This window comes from Arachis hypogaea, chromosome 14 (assembly GCF_003086295.3).
Source record: "Arachis hypogaea cultivar Tifrunner chromosome 14, arahy.Tifrunner.gnm2.J5K5, whole genome shotgun sequence".
Lineage (NCBI taxonomy): Eukaryota > Viridiplantae > Streptophyta > Magnoliopsida > Fabales > Fabaceae > Arachis > Arachis hypogaea.
The window spans coordinates 89163235-89181923 of record NC_092049.1 but is presented as its reverse complement, the minus strand read 5'-3'; the positions used below and the strand labels follow the sequence as shown (position 1 = coordinate 89181923).

The following is an 18689-nucleotide window of genomic DNA, read 5'->3' as shown; positions in this document are numbered from 1 at the left end:
TTATTTGCTATAACTACTATCTATACTTGTGTTTTCCTTATCTATTTTGCCTGTGTTTGTTTCTGAGAGATCCCTCATATGGTGGAGGTGTGATGAAGGTTGTTCTATATATGGTGGTTAGGAGATGTGAAGGAAATGGAAAGTGAATAGTTAGATTATAATTAGAATTCCTAGATAGATTATCGAAGTTTCTGGTTTAGTGTAGAAGTTTGATCTGAGTTGTCGAAGTTCTAGGAATACCTCTGGCTTTTCCAGGACCTTATATATTATCTATGTGGGTACCTTTACCATGCTGAGAACTCACAGTTCTCATTCCATACATATTTTGTTGTTTTTCATATGCAGGTCGAGAGGTACCTCACTGAGCAATCTGGAGACTCGCAGCTGAAGCGAAGAACTGTGTTTTGGGCCTTTACTTTTTGTGTCTAGATTGTATATATTGTCTAGTTATGTATACTCTGGCCGGTCTTAGCTTTGCAGGTCGACTCTGGAGCTTGATAATTATATCTTTGGAACTCTGATCCTTATATATATATATATATATATATATATATATATATATATATATATTACTCTTTTCCCTTTGATCTTATTTATCCTTCTACGTTAATTCAAACGAGTATAATGTAATTTTTTTGTTTTGGTTTTGTTTAACTTCTTTTTTAGGGTTCCTAGTTATAATTTTTTCAACTATATTTATATACGTATTTTTATTTTAGAGGTCGTAATATCTCGCCACCTCTAATTTATGACTTAAGCGTAAAGTTTTATATGGTAGGGTGTTACATGAGTATTTGACCATATAAAAAGAAATCAATGTAAATTTGTTAATAAAGTCAAATTTGAAATTGTATTTTGTAAATAAAGTCAGAATATTATTTTAGAAAACAGAGACAAGGACATTACTAATTATCTAATTCAACTTAACTAACAATACTTGAATTTAGTAAAATTCTTTGCAAGCTTTTAGCATCAATTTATAACAAAAACCATCTTACACCAGATTAACAAATTTTTTAAACTGCAACTTGAGCTGCTGTAAGCCTTTCAACTGGAACCCTGTAAAAGTCTTCAAATTTTAGTTTAAAGGTTGAACATTTAAAATTCTAATTTATTTTTAAACTCTTCAAATTTTAGTTTAAAAGTTGAACATTTAAAATTCTAATTTATTTTTAAACTAATAATCTGACCTAAAAGAAGAGTATGAGATAGTGTCAAGAACAATTTGAGCAAAGAATGCAATAGAAGATGGCTGACACCATGCTCTCCTCATATTCCAACCTTAAATAAATGAATTGTTAAGGGATAATATCAAAATACAAACATCAATATGAACACCTTTTTTGTATTTAAATAACCGACTAAAGCACCCAACTGTATCATGCATCTCATCTTAGTATATAAATATTTATTATCTAATACAATTTAGTTTCTTTCATACATCTCATCTTATAACTTTCTAAAAATATTTTTGTTTTGATGGATATACAGTTATCTTGAGTATTATATTTAAACTGAAATAGAAAAGTAAAATACTATCCATGCTACAAATAAATTTAGAGTTAAAAAGATCATAACATTATATTATTTTGAATAAATAACGGTAATGCCTTTTGTACATTTTCAAAATGCATAAATAATAAGAAATTATAGTCCTAAAGGAGGCTTACTTTTAGTGTTGGTTGTGCATTCTATTGGTGAAGAATTGCAAGGAATTAGGCTACCATTTAGTGATATCATTTACTTTATTTCCAATTGTTCTTCTTACATCAGGTAAACATTATCTTAGACAGATAATTATAAAGTTTCCACACAATCCTAGTATGTATAAATCGGAAAAAAGAAATATATTAGATTATAGCTTAAAGTAAGTATTTATCTTAGATCTTTTCTTTTAAGAGGATAGGGAGTACCATTTTGTGAGCCTCACTTTTGCTTGTCCACTTATGAAAAGCACAATGTAAATCTAAAAAAAATTAAAGAAATCAAAAATCAAAAAAATAAAAAATAAAAAAAATAGATATGAAAAATAGAAAAGTAAAAAAGCAAAACACACAAACCTATTATTTCTAAATAAATCACACAGATTTAGATAAAAGAGACAACAACATTCAATAATTAGCATGTTACCATTTCAACTTCACCCTATAACATGGTGTATTTAAAGGAGAAGAGAATGAAATTTGTATATCGAGTTTCAAGCAAACAATGGAATCCAATTCTAGATTTACAAATGTCTAGGAAAATACAAAGAAGTAGTACCTCATCTAACTCAATTATTAAACAAAAAAATGCCAAAACACATAATTAGTAATCACAATTACAGGATTGACGCAATCAATTTTTTGAACAAAATGCACAACAACCACGATAACTAATACTCACCAATTTAATCAAGGGTATTAATAAGGCAATTATTAATCTTTTAACTATTATATATTAAATAAATGTAAATCCATAGATGACAAAAATAACGTGATCACCATCTAAAACTTGTTATGTGTCTAGTTCATTCACCACTATATTCATTGTCACTAGAGAAATTCAGTGAATTTCCTAGACATGATTTTATCTCTTAGTTACTTGCTATGACTGCAAAAAAAATAGAAAAAAATAAGATCATATAAAGTTTCTAAATGCAATGTAATTTTTAGATCTACAAAAACACAGCCGACGATAGGATATCAAAGCTCTCCATTGGTGTCGTCAACTTGCTGCCAGCTGCTCCTTCTTTATTGACGGGAGCAACACCACTCACTGCTGTCACTATTCTTTCTCCTTGCTGCTACATCAATGGCCACCATTACCATTGGCTTGCTATTTGAAATCTCTGCTGCTCGACGAAGACCAATTCCGAACCTTTGCCACCATCTGCTACACCAACTACCGCCACTCTACTGTCTCTGCCAGTTACTGCTTCCATCACCAACGAGTTCCTTCTTCTTTCTTGCCGGTGATATCCCTATGTATTTTGAACCGCCACTCCATTTGTGCCTCAATTAGAGAGAGAGCTTTCGAGAAAGAAAGAACAGAAAGAGAGATAGAGAAAGCTGAGGAAAGAAATGATTTTTAATTTCCTAAATTTAAATCTGTTTTCTCAAACACTGATTTCAAAATGGTTCAAATATAAATATTTGAATTTTGATCCAAAAAGAGAAAGATTGCGCTCAAAATCAATTCTTCCTTGTTTCAAAATTTGAACTCTTACTTTACTTTTCTATTGTGCCACTTGACAAACAGACTGAACATTTGTCGAGTAAATTGTAAGACCCAGAACCTTTGAAAAGTCTTTTTATGAGTAAGTCTCAAATCATATAGTTATTTATAGCCTTAATTTCAGAAATTCTTTTATTAGAGATAATTAAGGCAATTTTTAATTTATTGGATTTGAGACGAGTTATGATTATTATCCAATTTTATAATTATTGGGTTATTTTCTATATTTAAATTATAAAGTTGATAGTTATGAAATAATAAGGATTTTATATGATATGGACTAAATAATCAATATTTTAATATATTGATATTGCTATTTTGGAAAAATGAAGAAATTAAGTATATTATTTCTAATTATTTGATTTGGGCATTTTGTTGAAAATAATTTGTAAAAGTGATGAGTAAATAGTATTTTTCTATATACAAATAGTGTTGGATTTAAATTGGATTTCAATTACTATATTATCCCTATTTTAAGTGAAATTACTAAAATGCCCTTAACCCTAATTTTTGAAAAATGAAACCCTTCCCTAACCTAACTCCATCAGCCGCTGGGTTCCTCTTCCCTTTCACCAAATCAATGCACGGCTTCTCTTGAATCCAACAATAACACCCTTCTCCCCTTTCTCAAATCGAATCACCGCCACGCTCCCCATTTCCTAGCTCATCGCCGTTCTTCCCCCTCATGCACCCCCAGCCACACCTCTCATCACATGGCACACATTGCCTTCCCCAACACCCACGAAGAAGGAAGAAACAGACCAGTGAGAGAGAGGGCCGCGCCGCCAGTGGCACTTGGTTCGTGGATCCGTCACCTCTGCTCGTCGGTGCCGTTCAGGGGAGAGGAGAGGACGCGCGCGCGCAAGGGAGGAAGGAGCTGCCTAGCTCGTTGCCACCACGCTGCTCGGGTCCGTCGAACCCTCCCTGCTACCGCCATTCATGTCGTGACCAGAGGGGAGTGAGAGACCAAGAGGGAGGCGTCGTGCAAAGAGGGAGCTCGCGGTGAAGAGAGAGGGGCGCTACCTTGTGCGCCACCGTCACACCTGCATACCGCCGCTGCTACCGCGGGCTCGCTGTCGCCAGAGCTGGATAGTCGTCCTTGCCAGCTGCGAAGAGAAGCGAGGTGAAACCCCCTCCGTGTCTGCTGCTTCGGTCTGCTACGAGAGGTATTGGCGCCGCCGGAGCTTCCATTGCCGTCAGAAGCTGCCGCCGTCCAGCCAGCTGTTGCAGTGGTCGTCGCCTGTCGTGAATGGTTGCCGGAGAAGTGGTTGTGGCTGCCGAAACCACACCGGAGCTTCTGGCCGTTTCCGCCGCTTGAGACCTTGCTGCTGTCGCCGGAAAATTTTGCCGGTAAGCGTTTTAAGTTTGATTTCAGTTCTTTTGGAATTTCGAGAAGGTTTTGATGCTACGTGGTTTTTATAGTTGATCCACCAGAGCTTCTGGCCGCCGCCAGAGCTGTGTCGGGGCCGGTTCGAAACCGCAGCTGCTTCGTGTTATTATTCCGGTAAGAAATTATGTCTCGAAAGCCTTACGTTAGTGTCCCGTACGTGTATTAAAGCCTTTATGGTATTAATGTTCCTAGAGTTAGTAACTGAGGTTGCTTGTTGTAATTTAGAGCTGTTTATGCTGCTGCGAAAATGTGTGGGGATGTGCTTTGAAGCTGCCTTTGATTTTGAGTTGAGGTGAAAAGAACTTATGAGGCGCTTGGATTATGGAATTGCGTTTTGAGGTAGGGGCGCTTTCCAAAAACTATAGTTTATTATTGGAATTATTACATATGGGTACTGATGTGAGATATTGTGTATTTGGTGATTGTATCTGCCTTATGTATCAATTGATTGACTCGAATGACTATGGATGTTGGTTTGGCTGAATTGTTGTGTGGCTTGTGAAATGTAATGTTTGAAGTTGATTCTTTAAATATTTGAAATGAGTTTAATCTGTTGAGGATGGTTTGAATTGAGTCAATTATTTTGATGATGTGAAAGATAGAATGCTCTTGAAATCCAGCCTGGGTTGCTTTAATTGCTCTGGTTTTGATAAATGATTTATTGCTGAACCGATTCTTTAAAGCTTTATAAATGAGTTAAATCGGTCGATATTGAGTTGATTTTTGAAATGGTTTCCTTGAGGTATGCCATTGAGGCGACTGTTGGATTTAGCTTGCCTTCAATTGATTTCTGGTTTTGAGCTGTTGAAAAGGAATGAGAAACGGTTTAGTTGGGACCCGAACCGGGTGGCAAAAGTCCAAGTTTTAGGGGAGGTACTGCCGAAATTTTTATAAACTCTTAGTCTTGTTTGAAAGGTTATTTAAAAAGGGCTGGATTTGAGAAATTTTATTATTTGATTTATTAAGAGGATATTTATGTTTTCAAGCTTAATTTATTTGATGAACCTTATACGTTGAGTTCGGCTTATTTAGAACTGAACTATTTTTACCGTTTGAATCACTGAAGGAAAAAATGATGCTCTAATATTGATTTCAATATAAAAAGGAGTTTTTAGTGATTTTTAAAGGAACCTAGACTTTTGATTGAGTAATCAAGTTTGAGGCATTTTGGAAGAGTTGGAAAAATGGGTTCCAAAAAGAAATCTGAAAGCGGTTTGATTCAAATGAACCGGTTCCGTTTCAAATGAGTTGATTTTTGGACCGGGTTGGAACTTGTGATTTTGTATGGTTCAGTTTCATAATAAATTCAGTTTTATTTAATTGAACCGAGAATCTATGATTTTAAGAGTTTCAATGAATTTTAAAGAATTAATGTAAGATGACCTTCCCTAAAGACTTGGGACTCTGCCGAGAAACTTTTGGTATAAAATCTCATTGTTGTATGGGTGATTTTGAATACTTTGAAATAAATCCTTAACTTGCCATGATTTTGGAAGTTTTGGAAAGAGAATGCCGAGAGTGGCTTTGTTTTAAAAAGGAAACTCACTTTGAGTAAATTTGGCTTATGAACTTGAGATGATTTGAGAAACGAGATTTCTAAAGCCAAGGCTGAAAAGAGTTGAAACTTGATTTCAAAGTGAAGCGATTTGAGAAAATGATTTATGGCTTAAATGCCGATTTCATGAATTTGATGATTTTGAATGTGGAAGTGTTGTTTTATTGTGAGCCGGAATGGCTATGTATGATTTATGAATATTGGCTGGTTCTGGATTGAACCGTGAGCCGGATGGCTAAGATGGATGTTGATCCATGGCTGAGAATGAATGCATATATGCTAAGATATTGATAATTGTGATTTTTGCACTTCCACTATTGGAGATGAGGGTTTCCCTGGGTAGTAGCAATGGCTAGCCACCATGTGCTCCAGGTTGAGACTCGAAGCTCTGTTAACCCAATGTCGTAAGTGTGGCCGGGCACTGTGAAAGGCCCGGATGAGCTCGCCCCCATAAATATTCACCAGTGATGGTGATGGATAAATATTCACCAGTGATGGTGATGGATAAATATTCACCAGTGAGGGTGATGGATATGGATCATGATTATGATCAAGTTTATGATGAGTATAACTCAAGTTGGGGATGCACGACAGAGGGACAGTCCAATGGTTAGCTACCAGGACTTGTCGGGTTGGCTCTATAACCGACAGATGATATCATCAGCCACTAGGGACAGGCATGCATCATATGCATTTATGTGACATTGGTTGGGTGTGCATATTATACTTGGTTTGCCTATGTGATTAATTGCTAACTGTTCTACTTGCAATAATTGTTTGTTTGTGCTTGCATCTCCCTATTTGTGTTTACTGCTGGGACTCTGTTGGACTGTGGTGATTGGTTGTTGTTGGATTGTTTGGGCCTAGGGCCGTGGTTGGAATGAGATGAACCAATGGTTGATTTTGGTTTTGTGTTTCTGGTTTGGAATAAATTATGAAAGGCTATTTTGGTTCTGCATAGATAAACCGTTTTGAAAGGCTTTTGAGTTTTTGAGCATTGAATGGTTCTTCTTTCAGAAAAGATTTCCGACCTTACTTTTACTGTAAATCGTTGTTTTTGAAAAGAGGCATAAGACGGTTATTAATCACTGGTGCGATTATCTTCACGTATCCTATTACAGTAATTCCCAAAAACCCTCTACTGAGAACCCTTTCGAGGATGATGTTCTCACCCCCCCTACATTTTTCCCTTTTCAGGATATGGGCGCAGAAGTTACGAAGAGCTTATTTAATTGTTGTGATGCTCTGTATTGTTTTAGCTATGGTTTATTGTACCCTCGCCTTTATCTTGATATAATCTGTAAGAGGGATAGGAATTGTATTGGTTAAAGCTTGTAAATATATATATATATATATATATATATATATGTATATATGGATGTACTCTTTATGAGTTTTGTAAGTTGTATGGTATCTATGGATGTATGTTATCGGATGAAAGTATTTTTGGGAGCGGTATTGCGGTTTAAAGTTTTAAACAGGCTCATATTTTAGTATTAAATAGTATAAAAGTCATCGTAATGTCCGAGCTATCAGAGTTGCGCAGCCGGAAGCGTGAGCTTTGGTAGTTAGGGTGTTACATAAATAAACTTTACACTTGTCGAATAATAGATCAAGCAGTAGTTGCTTATTATATATTAATAGATTTTCAGATCTATAAAAACACTGCCAACGATAGAATATCAAAGCTCTCCATTAGTGTCGTCAACTTGCTGCCAGCTGCTCTTTCTTTATTGACGGCAGTAACACCACCTACTACTGTCACTGTTCTTTCTCCTTGCTGCTGCATCAACGGCCACCGTCACCACTGGCTTGTTTTTCAGAATCTCTGTTGCTCAACGAAGACTGATTCGCAACCTCTGCCACCATCTGCTGCACCGACCACCGCCAGTCTACCTTCTTTGCCAGTTACTGCTTCCATCACCAGCGAGCTTCTTCTTCTTTCTCGCCAGTGATATCTTTATGTATTTTGAACCGTCACTCCATTTGTGCCTCAATAGAGAGAGAGAGAGAGAGAGAGAGAGAGAGAGAGGGAAAGAAATAATTTTTAATTTCCTGGATTTATAAATCTATTTTTTCAAACACTGATTTCAAAGTGGTTCAGATATACACAATTATATTTTGATCCAAAAAGAGAAAGATTGTTCTTAAAATCAATTTTTCCTTGTTTCAAAATTTGAACTCTTACTTTACTTTTCTATTGTGTCACTTGTCATACAAACAGACTAAACACTTGTGAGTAAATAAACTTGATACTTGTCGAACAATGGATCAAGTACTAGTTGCTTATTATAAATTAATAGATTCTTGGTTTTCTCTTATTTACTTAACACATTAAAGTACAAAATATTAACATGTGACATGTGACATTGCTAGTTACATAATGTGTTTTGCTAAGTATCATTTTAGTGTAGCTGTATGATAAATATAGGAGTTAATCAAACTAGCCTTCTCCAAAGTTAGGTTATATTACGATGCACTTTGAGTTTTAAAACCATACACCAGCCTCTGTTGAAATTTAATAGATACTTTATTCAATACTTTCATATTTTGCAAAGTTGGACAGTGGCCTCCCTTTTGTGATATATAACACTAACCTCTCCTATAAACATAACATTGAGGGAGGTTAGTGTAAACATGACAAATCAAGGAATGTCTAAGTATAATACTACATAACCTTAAGGGAAATTTGATGTAATTTAGGCTAAATATAATACCGGCCATTAATGCCAATTATTCTTGCCTTTAATATAATTGCCTTTTGATTTAATCAATTATTGTCTGCATATCTACACATTAATCATATTTCAGTTCTTAAATTTTTTGTTCCTGTTGATTCATTGGTAAGCAAGCAATTGGTAATTTGGGTATTAAATACTTGCCTATTGGTTATACAGGTGTTTTTGAACTCCTCGTTCGTTACTATGATTTTTCCAGAAGGAGCATAGCATCTTCAAAAGGGATAAATTGAACTCTATATTGATACCACGTATTGCCTGGGTATAAAAATATAAAGGAGGATGTAGAAGAAAAGGAAGATAGAATGTGGTTTAGACGACAATAGAATCTTGCCATTGGATTTTGTAAGTGGTAACATGTACAAGACTCCAAATTTTTAAAAATTAAATAATAATATATTTATAATTTATTTTATTTATTTAAGATATTATTTTCAGAGACTTTTATATTAAATGAGTATTTTTTTTATTATTGATTTAAAGCTTTAGTGATTGAGAAATAATGAGGATTTTATATATTTTAAGTTTGAATAATTAGATTTTGAAATTTATTTTATAATATAAAAGAAATTAATTTGATTATCTCTAATTCTTAGATTAGAGTATTTATTTAAAAATAATTTATAAATTGATGAACAAATAGTATTTTTATATACAAGTATTTAGGGGTGTTCAAAACTGATCCGGACCGAACTAAACCGACCAACCGAACCGAAAAAACTGAAAATCGAACAAACCAAAAACAGAAAAAACCGAAAAAAATACATTTTGCTGTTTTTATTGCGGTTCGGTTCGGTTTTCGGTTCTGACAATGAAAACCGAACCGAACCGATATTATACAAAACCTTAAAAACCAAACCCCCCAACCCCCAATTAACGTGACCTAACCTAACCCCCCACCCCCAAACATAAACCTAGCCGCTCTCTACTCTCACTCTCTCAATTTCACTCTCTGCACTCACTCTCAGTCTCACTCGAAGAAACCCAAGGCCGGCGGCGAACCCATCTTCTGCAGCACCTCCCCAGCCGGTGAACCCCTTCCTCCCACCACCTCGTAGCGTCGTCGAAGCCTTTCTCCCAGCACCACCAGACCTTTCTTCCCAGCCCCTCCTCGCGGACAGCACCACTCAGCCCCAGCCAGCACCACCCTCGCGGTCGTAGATACTGCATCACTGATGAGCGAATAATTTATACGCTTTTTGGCATTGTTTTTACATAGTTTTCAGTATAATTTAGTTAGTTTTTAGTATATTTTTATTAGTTTTTAAATAAAAATCACATTTCTGGACTTTACTATGAGTTTGTGTGTTTTTCTGTGATTTCAGGTATTTTCTGACTGAAATTGAGGGACTTGAGCAAAAATCAGATTCAGAGGTTGAAGAAGGACTGCATATGCTGCTGGATTCTGACCTCCCTGCACTCAAAGTAGATTTTCTGGAGCTACAGAACTCCAAATGGCGCGCTCTCAATTGCGTTGGAAAGTAGACATCCAGGGCTTTTAAAAAATATATAATATTCCATACTTTTCCCGAGTTTAGATGACGCAAATTGGCGTTCAACGCCAGTTTCATGCTGCATTCTAGAGTTAAACGCCAGAAACAGGTTGCAAAATGGAGTTAAACGCCAGAAACAGGTTACAAACTGGCATTCAACTCCAAGAGAAGCCTCTACACGTGTAAAGCTCAATGCTCAGCCCAAGCACACACCAAGTGGACCCCAGAAGTGGATTTCTGCATCATTTACTCATTTCTGTAAACCCTAGTAACTAGTTTAGCATAAATAGGACTTTTTACTATTGTATTTCAGATCTTTTGGAACATCTTTAGTTTCATCTTGAGATCACGTTTGGGGGCTGGCCATTTGGCCATGCCTGAACCTTCATCACTTATGTATTTTCAACGGTAGAGTTTCTACACACCATAGATTAAGGTGTGGAGCTCTGCTGTTCCTCATGAATTAATACAAAGTACTATTGTTTTTCTATTCAACTCAAGCTTATTCCGATTCTAAGATATTCATTCGCACCTCAATATAAATGTGATGATCATGACAGTCATCATCATTCCCAACCTATGAACGCGTGCCTGACAACCACTTCCGTTCTACCTTAGATTGAATGAGTATCTCTTGGATTCCTTAATCAGAATCTTCGTGGTATAAGTTAGAATCCATGGACGGCCATTCTTGAGATCCGGAAAGTCTAAACCTTGTCTGTGGTATTCCGAGTAGGATCTGGGAAGGGATGGCTGCGACGAGCTTCAAACTCGCCAGTGATGGGCGTAGTGACAGACGCAAAAGGATCAATGGATCCTATTCCAATATGATCGAGAACCGACAGATGATTAGCCATGCAGTGACAGCGCATTGGACCATTTTCACTGAGAGGACAGGATGTAGCCATTGACAACGGTGATGCCTAACATACAGCTTACCATAGAAAGGAGTATGAATGATTGGAAGAAGACAATAGGAAAGCAGAGGTTCAGGAGGAACGAACGCATCTCTATACGCTTATCTGAAATTCTCACCAATGAATTACATAAGTATCTCTATCTTTAATTTACGTTTTATTTATCTTTTTAATTATTAAATCTCTATAATCAAGTGAATCCGCCTGACTGAGATTTACAAGGTGACCATAGCTTGCTTCAAGCCAACAATCTCCGTGGGATCGACCCTTACTCACGTAAGGTTTATTACTTGGACGACCCAGTGCACTTGCTGGTTAGCTGTGCGAAGTTGTGACAAAGAACTAAGATTATGAACGTGCGTATTGAGTTTTTAGCGCCGTTACCAAGGAATGGAACCGTCACGATTTCTGCGCACCAAGTTTTTGGCGCCGTTGCCGGGGATTGTTCGAGTTTGGACAATTGACGGTTCATCTTGTTGCTCAGATTAGGTAATTTTATTTTAATTTTAAGCTTTTTATTTCTTATTTTCGATAAATACAAAAAAAAAATTCTTCTTTTTCATTTTTCCAAAATAATTTTCGAAAAATCCAAAAAAACTATAAAATCATAAAATCAAAAATATTTTGTGTTTCTTGTTTGAGTCTAGAGTCAAGTTTTAAGTTTGGTGTCAATTGCATCTTTTTAATTTTCTAAAAATTATTTTCGAAAATTTCATGCATTGCATTCTTCATGATCTTCAAGTTGTTCTTGATAAGTCTTCTTGTTTGATCTTTAAAATTTCTTGTTTTGTGTCTTTTCTTGTTTTTCATATGCATTCTTGAATTCTTAGTGTCTAAATATTAAAAATTTCTAAGTTTGGTGTCTTGCATGTTTTCTTTTATTAAAATTTTTTTCAAAAATACATACTTGATGTTCATCATGATCTTCAAAGTGTTCTTGGTGTTCATCTTTGAATTCAAAGTGTTCTTGCATATTTTTCTTGTTTTGATTCATAATTGTCATGTTTTGAGTCTTTTTGATGTTTTTCTCTTTCATCATTAAAAATTCAAAAATAAAAAAAATATCCTTCCCTTTTTCTTCTCATCAAATTCGAAAATTTGAGTTGACTTTTTCAAAAAATTTTAAAATCTAGTTGTTTCTTATGAGTCAAATCAAATTTTCAATTTAAAAATTCTATCTTTTTCAAATCTTTTTCAAAAATCAAATCTTTTTCATTTTTCCTTTATAAATTTCGAAACTTTCAAAAATTTTTTCAAAATTTTTTTCTTATTTTTATTTCATATTTTCGAAATTAATGCTAACAATTAATGTGATTGATTCAAAATTTTTAAGTTTGTTACTTGCCTAATAAGAAAGGTTTAATCTTTAAACTCTAGAATCATATTTTTTTAGTTTCTTGTTAGTCAAGTAATAAACTTTGATTTCAAAAATCAAATCTTTTCAAATTTCTTTTTCAAATCTTTTTCAAATTAAGTTTCAATCATATCTCTTTCAAAATCAATTTCAAAATCTTTTCTAACTTCTTATCTTTTCAAAATTAATTTTCAAATCTTTTTCAATTAATCCTATCATTTTGTTTCAATCATATCTTTTTCAAAACTACCTAACTAATTCTCTCTCTCTAATTTTCGAAAATCACCTTCCCTCTTTTTCTAAAATTTTCTTTTTAATTAACTATTTGTTTTAAATTTAATTTAATTTGATTTAATTTTCCTTGCTTAATTTTCAAAATTTTAATTTTAATTTTAAATTAAAAAAAGTATTTTTATTTTAATTTATTTAATTTTTGAAAATTCTTTTCTCTCATCTCCTTCTAATTATTTTATTTATCTACTAACACTCCTCGTTTTCTTAAAAATTCGAACCCCCTCCTTCTTTCTGTGTTCGAATTTCTTTTCTTCTTCTACTCACATAAAGGAATCTCTATACTGTGGCATAGAGGATTCCAAATTTTCTTTTCTGTTTTCTTCTTTCTCATATGAGCAGGAACAAGAATACGAACATTTTTGTTGAAGTTGACCCTGAACCTGAAAGAACTCTGAAGAGGAAGCTAAGGGAAGCTAAAGCACAACTCTCTGGAGAAAATCTGACAGAAATTTTCGAAAAAGAAGGAGACATGGCCAAAAATAATAACAATGCAAGGAAGATGCTTGGTGACTTTACTGCACCTAATTCCAATTTACATGGAAGAAGCATCTCAATCCCTACCATTGGAGCAAACACTTTTGAGCTGAAACCTCAATTAGTTTCTCTGATGCAACAGAATTGCAAGTTTTATGGACTTCCATCTGAAGATCCCTTTCAGTTCTTAACTGAATTCTTGCAGATCTGTGATACTGTTAAGACCAATGGGGTTGATCCCGAGGTCTACAGGCTTATGCTTTTCCCATTTGCTGTAAGAGACAAAGCTAGAATATGGTTGGACTCTCAACCTAAAGATAGCCTAAACTCTTGGGATAAGCTGGTCACGGCTTTTTTAGCCAAGTTCTTTCCTCCTCAAAAGCTTAGTAAGCTTAGAGTGGATGTTCAAACCTTCAGACAAAAAGAAGGTGAATCCCTCTATGAAGCTTGGGAGAGATACAAGGAACTGACCAAAAAGTGTCCTTCTGACATGCTTTCAGAATGGACCATTCTGGATATATTCTATGATGGTATGTCTGAATTATCTAAAATGTCATTGGACCATTCTGTAGGTGGATCCATTCACTTAAAGAAAACGCCTGTAGAAGCTCAAGAACTCATTGACATGGTTGCAAATAACCAGTTCATGTACACTTCTGAAAGGAATCCTGTGAATAATGGGACGCCTCAAAGGAAGGGAGTTCTTGAAATTGATACTCTGAATGCCATATTGGCTCAGAACAAAATATTGACTCAGCAAGTCAATATGATTTCTCAGAGTCTGAATGGATTGAAGGAATCATCCAACAGTACTAAAGAGGCATCTTCTGAAGAAGAAGCTTATGATCCTGAGAACCCTGCAATAGCAGAGGTGAATTACATGGGTGAACCCTATGGAAACACCTATAATCCCTCGTGGAGAAATCATCCAAATTTCTCATGGAAGGATCAACAAAAGCCTCAACAAGGCTTTAATAATGGTGGAAGAAACAGGTTTAGCAATAGCAAACCTTTTCCATCATCCACTCAGCAACAGATAGAGAATTCTGAGCAGAATCCATCTAGCTTAGCAAATATAGTCTCTGATTTATCTAAGGCCACTGTGAGTTTCATGAATGAAACAAGGTCCTCCATTAGGAATTTGGAGGCACAAGTGGGCCAGCTAAGTAAAAGAGTCACTGAAATCCCTCCAAGTACTCTCCCAAGCAATACAGAAGAAAATCCAAAAAGAGAGTGCAAGGCCATAGCCTTACATGATGTAGCCGAACCCAAAGAGGAGGAGGAGAACGTGAATCCTAGTGAGGAAGACCTCCTGGGATGTTCAGTGACCAATAAGGAGTATCCCTTTGAGGAACCAAAAGAATCTGAGGCTCATCTAGAGACCATAGAGATTCCATTGAACCTTCTTCTGCCCTTCATGAGCTCTGATGAGTATTCTTCCTCTGAAGAGGATGAAGACATTACTGAAGAGCAAGTTTCTAAATACCTTGGTGCAATCATGAAGCTAAATGCCAAATTATTTGGTAATGAGACTTGGAAAGATGAACTTCCCTTGCTCACCAATGAACTAAATGCATTGGATAGGCAGAAATTACCTCAAAAGAAACAGGATCCAGGCAAATTCTTAATACCCTGTACCATAGGCACCATGACCTTTGAGAAGGCTCTGTGTGACCTGGGGTCAGGAATAAACTTAATGCCACTCTCTGTAATGGAGAAACTAGGGATCTTTGAGGTGCAAGCTGCTAGAATCTCATTAGAAATGGCAGACAACTCAAAAAAATAGGCTTATGGACAAGTAGAGGATGTGTTAGTGAAGGTTGAAGGTCTTTACATCCCTGCTGATTTCATAATCCTTGACATTGGGAAGGATGAGGATGAATCCATCATCCTTGGAAGACCCTTCCTAGCCACAGCAAGAGCTGTGATTGATGTGGATAGAGGAGAGTTGGTCCTCCAACTAAATGAGGACAACCTTGTGTTTGAAACTCAAGGATCTCCTTCTGTAACCATGGAGAGGAAGCATGAAAAGCTTCTCTCACTGCAGAGTCAACCAAAGCCCCCACAGTCAAACTCTAAGTTTGGTGTTGGAAGGCCACAACCAAACTCTAAGTTTGGTGTTGAACCCCCACATTCAAACTCTAAGTTTGGTGTTGGGAGGTTCCAACCTTGCTCTGATTATCTGAGGCTCCATGAGAGCTCACTGTCAAGCTATTGACATTAAAGAAGCGCTTGTTGGGAGGCAACCCAATGTTATTTAATCATATATTTTTTATTTTCTTTTTTCCGTGTTTTATTAGGTTGATGATCATGTGAAGTCACAAAAACTACTGAAAAATCAAAAACAGAATAAAAAACAGCATTAAAAATAGCACACCCTGGAGGAGGAGCATTCTGGCATTTAAACGCTAGAAACAAGCATCTGTCTAGCGTTTAACGCCAGAAACAAGCATCTACCTGGCGTTAAACGCCAGAAACAGGCTACATTTGGGCGTTTAACGCCAGAAACAAGCAGCAGTTTGGCGTTAAATGCCAGGATTGCACAGCAAGGGCATTTTACACGCTTGATTGGAGCAGGGATATTAAGTCCTTGACCCCACAGGATCTCCACCTACCTTCTTCTCTCCTCTTCACACCTTCTCATAACACTCTTTCCCAAAATAACCTCCACCAATCACCTCCATTACTCCTCTAAAACCATCATACAACCCACCTACACCCACCCACTCAAATTCAAACCATCACTCCTTCCTTTTCACACATCATAACCACCTAAAACCCCCTTGGCCAAACCACTCACCCCTCTCCATCTCATCTATCTTCTTCTTCTACTCCCTCTTCTCTTCTTTTGCTCGGGGACGAGCAAACATTTTAAGTTTGGTGTGGTAAAAGCATAGCTTTTTATTTTTCCATAACCATTAATGGCACCTAAGGCCAGAGAAACCTCTAGAAAGAGGAAAGGGAAGACAAAAGCTTCCACCTCCTAGTCATGGGAGATGGAGAGATTCATCTCAAGGGTCCATAGCTCAGTAGTAGAGCATTTGACTACAAAACAAGAGATCATGGACCTCAACAAGAGCAGGAGAAATTCCTCACCATGAAATCCCTGAGATGCCTCAAGGGATACATTTTCCTCCACAAAACTATTGGGAGCAAATCAACACTTCCCTACGAGAATTAAGTTCCAATATGGGACAACTAAGGGTGGAGCACCAAGAGCATTCCATCATCCTCCATGAAATTAGAGAAGATCAAAGAGCTATGAGGGAGGAACAACAAAGACAAGAAAGACACATAGAGGAGCTCAAAAGTACTATTGGTTCTTCAAGAAGAGGAAGATGCCACCCTCACTAAGGTGGACTCATTCCTTAATCTCCTTGTCTACTTATTTTCTATTTTCGGTTTCCATGCTTCATGTTTAATTATGTTTGTGTCTTTACTAGATGATCATTAGTGTTTAAGTGTCTATGTCTTAAAGCTATGAATGCCCTATGACTCTATTACCTCTCTTAAATGAAAACTATTTTAAAAATAAAAGAACAAGAAGTACAGGGTTTCGAATTCATCCTTGAAACTAGTTTAATTATTTTGATGTGGTGACAATACTTTTTGTTTTCTGAATGAATGCTTGAACAGTGTATGTGTCTTTTGAATTTGATGTTTATGAATGTTAAATATGTTGGCTCTTGAAGAATAAGAAAAAAGGAGAAATATTATTTGATAATCTGAAAAATCATAAAAATGATTCTTGAAGCAAGAAAAAACAGTGAATACAAAAGCTTGCAGAAAAAAAATATATAGCGAAAAAAAAAGAAAGAAAAAGAAAAAGCAAGCAGAAAAAGCCAAAAGCTCTTTAAACCAAAAGGCAAGAGCAAAAAGTCAATAGCCCTTAAAACCAAAAGGCAAGGGTAAATAAAAAGGATCCAAGGCTTTGAGCCTCGGTGGATAGGAGGGCCTAAAGGAATAAAAGCCTGGCCTAAGCGGCTAAACCAAGCTGTCCCTAACTATGTGCTTGTGGCGTGAAGGTGTCAAGTGAAAACTTGAGACTGAGCGGTTAAAGTCAAGGTCCAAAGCAAAAAAAAAAGAGTGTGCTTAAGAACCCTGGACACCTCTAATTGGGGACTTTAGCAAAGCTGAGTCATAATCTGAAAAGGTTCACCCAGTTATGTGTCTGTGGCATTTATGTATCCGGTGGTAATACTGGAAAACAAAGTGCTTAGGGCCACGGCCAAGACTCATAAAGTAGCTGTGTTTAAGAATCAACATACTGAACTAGGAGAATCAATAACACTATCTGAACTCTGAGTTCCTATAGATGCCAATCATTCTGAACTTCAATGGATAAAGTGAGATGCCAAAACTATTCAAGAGGCAAAAAGCTACAAGTCCCGCTCATCTGATTGGAGCTAAGTTTCATTGATATTTTTCAATCTATAGTATATTCTCTTCTTTTTATCCTACTTGATTTTCAGTTGCCTGGGGACAAGCAACAATTTAAGTTTGGTGTTGTGATGAGCGAATAATTTATAAGCTTTTTAGCATTGTTTTTACATAGTTTTCAGTATAATTTAGTTAGTTTTTAGTATATTTTTATTAGTTTTTAAATAAAAATCACATTTCTAGACTTTACTATGAGTTTGTGTGTTTTTCTGTAATTTCAGGTATTTTCTGGCTGAAATTGAGGGACTTGAACAAAAATCAGATTCAGAGGTTGAAGAAGGACTGCAGATACTGCTGGATTCTGACCTCCCTGCACTCAAAGTGGATTTTCTGGAGCTACAAAACTTCAAATGGTGCACTTTCAATTGCGTTGGAAAGTAGACATCCAGGGCTTTCCAGAAATATGTAATAGTCTATACTTTTCCCGAGTTTAGACGATGCAAACTGGCGTTCAACACCAGTTCCATGCTGCATTCTGGAGTTAAATGCCAGAAATAGGTTGCAAAGTGGAGTTAAACGCCAGAAATAGGTTACAAACTGGCGTTCAACTCCAAGAGAAGCCTCTACACGTGTAAAGCTCCATGCTCAGCCCAAGCACACACCAAGTGGGCCCCAGAAGTAGATTTCTGCATCATTTACTCATTTCTGTAAACCTTAATAACTAGTTTAGCATAAATAGGACTTTTTACTCTTGTATTTCAGATCTTTTGGAACATCTTTAGTTTCATCTTGAGATCACGTTTGGGGGCTGGCCATTCGGCCATGCCTGAACCTTCATCACTTATGTATTTTCAACGGTAGAGTTTCTACACACCATA

At 36.1% G+C, this 18689-nt stretch overlaps 1 non-coding gene across 1 annotated transcript; it reads right to left on the bottom strand.

The window, feature by feature from the left end:
- Nucleotides 1–13819: 13819 nt before the first annotated feature.
- Nucleotides 13820–13927, bottom strand: LOC112746523 (small nucleolar RNA R71). The gene has a single exon (XR_003174403.1). It is a non-coding gene; the product is annotated as a small nucleolar RNA R71 (small nucleolar RNA).
- Between the last annotated feature and the right edge of the window lie 4762 nt (nucleotides 13928–18689).